The sequence below is a fragment of the Lissotriton vulgaris genome, chromosome 10 (genome assembly GCF_964263255.1).
Source record: "Lissotriton vulgaris chromosome 10, aLisVul1.2, whole genome shotgun sequence".
Taxonomy (NCBI): Eukaryota; Metazoa; Chordata; class Amphibia; order Caudata; family Salamandridae; genus Lissotriton; species Lissotriton vulgaris.
Genome location: NC_141698.1, coordinates 893,791,787 through 893,796,809, shown reverse-complemented (window position 1 = coordinate 893,796,809; position 5,023 = coordinate 893,791,787). Strand labels below are relative to the sequence as shown.

The window sequence follows — 5,023 nt, the reverse complement described above, 5'->3', positions numbered from 1 at the left end:
CCAGTGTGTATTTGACTTCAGCTAACAGGTTGGTCCATTCTTCCAGGCTGCAATCATGGTCCTGGAGAAAAAGATCAGCAATTAATCACAAATGACATACAGAGTTCATATCTGCAAGAGAAGGGAAGGATGCATGATTTCAGCAGGAAGGATATTCTATTAATTGAGTTTCATAGTACTGACTGCCTGTGTGGATCTCAATAGATAAAGTAAAAGCATTCCAATAGTTCCAAGAGGAGCAGCTCTCCCTTCCTCCAGCAGTGCCACAGACATTGGTTACTATTATTTCTATATAACAGATACGTTGCCTTCAAGACAACTTGATAGAATGATTATGTCTTCTTTGCTGCATTTAATTACTCATCTGAAGTTCTGTACTTACTTTGAGACTTTTGACAATAATGTATGTGCAATAACTATTTAAAAATATCACAATTGTGAATATTATTGCAATATTTCATTGCATGTGAGAGTATCAACAAATCTTACTGTTATGAATTAAAATGAAAAATTTGCTAACAACCCTGTACATGTATTGTAAAGTTAGTTCATCAATTCATCAGAAATGTTGGCACCCATTAGAAGGCTAGGATGTGTACAGCACTCTACGCAGCATCAGGCATGGTTTTCACTCCTAGCCTCTTAAATTACCCTGTGTGCAATACAGTCTTCCTGTGGTTTTTACTGAGATGAGGGTTTACATATCTTGATGTGTTCAAAAAGCTATCGGAGATGATGCCCTGTGTGAAATTACTTCCTTGGGAGCTCTGCCTCAACACGCCCACTGGATGATGGCTCTTGAGAGCATGTGTGAGCAAGAGAAACTCCTGTCAATGAAGCAGAATGCGAGGGGACTTATACACTATGAAGAATGTTTTGCCACTCCAATGCCTCTTAGTTGCTACAATTGGATCCCTGGGTTCTGACTGCTCCGTGTGTTAATTGGGTCACATTATTTCTGTTCTTCCTTGGGAATGAAAAGACAGATTTAAAAAGTTGTACGGCCAGAAAAAGCATATCAGTATATCTCAAATATGGTTACCCTTATATATGTCTTGAGCCCAGAATAAGCTGAAAACACAGAGGACAAAACAAAGGCATCTTTGGCACATTTACAGCTCTGTAGAGGTTGGAATGCATACTGCAGCTAGTATATAGCGCAGGGACAGATAGAATCATGAGAAACTAGAGTATGCATAATATGAATTCAGAAAACAGCTACCCATCAGGGCCTACAAGTACACACTCTGGGCTGGAGAAGACACAGAAAAAATCTGCCCTCTTCAAACTTCTGTGAGGAAATGAATCACTTGACTCTGCTAGTAACAAAAACATGACCAATCCCTGTAATGCTTAAGAATATAGCCATACAGCGATGTGCCATGTTCTGTAGTAATCTCTAGTGCTGGGATGCCCCCTTGGAGTTTATCTGTGCACTTCAAAAATGGGATTGTATTGTATTGTATTGTATTGTATTGTATTGTATTGTTAATGGTATTGAACCCTCCACTGCCTTCAAAGCACTCGTCAGTGCAGATAGGTCAGCTTTAAAAACAACAAATACATGCATTGCTTTCATGTGGATTTTATTAAGAATGAGAGCAAAGCAAATAATTAGTGTGACCAGATGAACCCAGTGCTTCAAATGAAACTGTGCCAGCTGTGCTGCGTTTCCCTCTGGCTCCTTAGCAGCGCAGGTTCTAGAAGCTAAAAGTAACCATGTTTGGTTGACCACAGTAACAGACCTGTCAAACCTGATCTGCGCTTCAAGCTGTAGTTGCTGACTACCTATCACCAGGATTAGTCATGCCATATCCCACCCAGATACATTAACAACACAATGCTGGAGTAAATCTAATACTTTTGGGTAATGGCAATGCGTGAGGGGGCTTGCAACTGAGGTGGGAGGTAAACACCATAAAATCTAACGAAGGAACCGCCCCTGATATATAGTGGGAGTCATACTGCTGTAGAGTGTAAATGGGGTGTAGAGCACATAGAATGGTCAGCAACCAGGTGCAGAACATAAAATGCTATCAGCAATAAGTATGGGGAACACAGTGCTAAGTAGTGAGGTGCCGGGCACACAAAAACACAGTGGTAGAAGGTAGGTGAAATGCACTAACCATGGTAAACAGGGAGTTGTAGGTGATACAGCCTTGTAAATATAGTTTATAAGAGGTCACACCAAGTGACAAACATTACTGTGTGGGTCAGTGTACTGGGCTACCAGCACTAAAAACAAAAATCATGATTCGGGTACATTTGTAGCTTTAAACGATGACTTCACAGGAGAGATTTATATGAGGACCGAGACACACCATTCAGTGTAATTTAAGAGAGATTTGTGTGAATTCTAGATGAAATGTTGGTTATGTGGAAAGTGATAAGGCATACATACCACCCTAATTCTTCTGGAAGCAGTGATGTGATTTTTAGATTCTGGCTACAGAAATGCATGAGAATAATACTAATCAGTGTTCTTCCACAGTGCTTGGACAAACAATTTAACATTTCATAGTTCTGGAAATAGCAAATATTACTAGAACCTGGTGTAAGGGTACTCCATTTCACCATCTTGGAGATATGAACATTTGAATCGAATTGATGTATTTAAAGCCTTTGATCTAAAATGTACACACAGATTTTGTGAAAAGGCAACTAACCCAGTGAGCTAGGTTAAGAGATTAATTAATTAATTAATTGTGGGTTTGTAATGCGCTAGAATCGACTCCCGAAGGAGTATCTCTGCGCAGTAGACAACTGGGGAACCCGTCCCGGCTTTCCCTGTTAGATGGTCCCTACTGGGTATCTCCAAGGTGAAACCAGGCATCCTCGGCGTATGTGGGGGGCCGTTGTGGAGATGAGGCAAGCTAATGCCCAGAGTTGCCGAGTGTGATTCCTGGTTAGAGTAGGCACCGAGATGAGAATTATCGAGTCCGCTGACCCTGGTCCAGGACCCTGCCACATCGGGAATTGAACCCTGGTCCCGGGCCGACCTCTGCTCTCGGGTCTGCTGCCTCTAACCAGTGAGCCACACCACTCCACTCAATCCTGTTCCCTCTGTGAGAGACACATAAACCTCAGATGCAGACTGCACAGTCCCAGAGGGGTCGTTGATGTCAACATGAACTGTAAATCTATATATTGAGAAGAGAATATTTTTACCTTGCAGTTTTCGTAGGAGCAGAATAGTTTTTGTAAGGCAGTCAGAAGATTTTTCACATCTTTTTTCTAAAAGAAATTTAAAGTACATTTATTAGAAATAATTCATTAACCATGCATTAGTTACCTGGTCCTAGCTGGATTTCTCTACTGGGACTCAAATAGGTCTGCATTGTGTCACACTAAATACTCCAGTGTTTGATGTTGAATCCAGAGATCATCACTAATGCATAATTCTCATGCCCAAATGATGCTTGACTCAATTACATTTCAGAGGGTGGAGTTAATGCGCCCATGTATGTTAATACTGTGACTGTGAATTGTCCTCCGTAATGCCCTGTCTACATTGTTTAAATAAAACCTATTTATTGTCATTTTAATATACGATTAACACAATGGAGAATCAAATTGTGACATTTCCAATACCTAGCCAGCACGTCTGACACAATATTAGTTCAAGAACACCCTTCCTACAGCTTTAAATAGGTTCTTGCTTCATACCACTATGCACAGTAAAACCTCACTCTTGAAGGGATACAGCAGGACATATGTCATCTCAGTTTCAGTGAAGGTTATTTTTTGGGGTTACTGTTAGAGCAAGTGAAATAGCCCTTTGCAGGCATCATTGAACACTCTCCTCTTTGCATGGAGGTACTTATACACTGAGGCATCATAAGGGGCAGGTCAGACTTTAAATGCTCACAACAATGGATCCTAATAGAAGCTACATATTAGTTAACACACTGTAGGCTAATATACTGTGTACTATTCTCTCATGTAATGTTGTAAGCAAAGGCAATTTATGTGTTGAACTTACCAGAACTATTTCAAGACAGTTTGTTTCGGGGACCTTTACGCCAGTGGGTGGGCGACCATATTCGCCACCTTCATGTTGGTGCACAATACCTGTAATAATAATAATGACAGTTAAATTTGCTGTATGCACTTTATATATTTTCGTTTCACCACACGCTTTCTCTTACTCCATATATACATTTATATATATATATATATATATATATATATATATATATATATATATATATATATATATATATATATATATATATATATATATATGTGTGTGTGTGTGTATATATATATATAGATAAATAGATAGTTATAGATATATACACACACACACACAAATAATTGGGCCAATAACTTATTCAATCCCAGGATTTGACTGAAATCCTTAAATCTTCAAAGTCTTACATCTCTAATAGCTTGTTACAGCTAATTACCATACATCGTTTAGCAGGCAAAGGGCCTGACTTTGACTCGCTTGGTATTTTCCGAGCCGTGTGTAAAGTCCTGTTTGTGTATTGGTGGGAATTTTGAATTGGGAGGTATGTATCATATCCGTTAAACATACATTAGATTAAATATCTCAACTTTCCTTAAATTTTGACAGGGAAAACCTGCCTAAATTTAATAGGGAAATGTGTACAGTATTCACCATACCATGTCCAGAGAACATAAAAATCCACATGTTATTTTACAAAACTCTTAATTGGCGATATTTAACAAAACCCAATAACTAACGTACATTAGAGTATCGTTATGTATGAGGTATGATAAATAGCACCTTGTTTAACACCTTGTGCTACATAGATATAGAAGGAACCCAGATTATTCAATAGGGCATCTCAGTTGGTCGGCTATAAAAGTCTGTAACCTTTCTTGTACTCCATTTTAAAAAAAAGTGCTTCTGACACTACTCAGAAATCTCTCCATTTCTAAACTTTATAAAAACAGTACACATATATTTGACTGTGTCCAGATTAAAACTGGATCATGTTCATAAAATCATGAAATGTCCAGATTTAGGGCCAGTTGCTGAGATTAAGAATTAATT

General features: G+C 38.8%; 1 long non-coding RNA gene across 1 annotated transcript; it reads right to left on the bottom strand.

Moving 5' to 3' along the window:
• LOC147688966 (uncharacterized) lies at window positions 1-4,021 on the bottom strand. Its single transcript, XR_015300575.1, has 3 exons — window positions 3,983-4,021; window positions 3,169-3,234; window positions 1-61 (listed from the first exon to the last, which is right to left on the bottom strand). It is a non-coding gene; the product is annotated as an uncharacterized LOC147688966 (long non-coding RNA).
• Window positions 4,022-5,023: the final 1,002 nt, after the last annotated feature.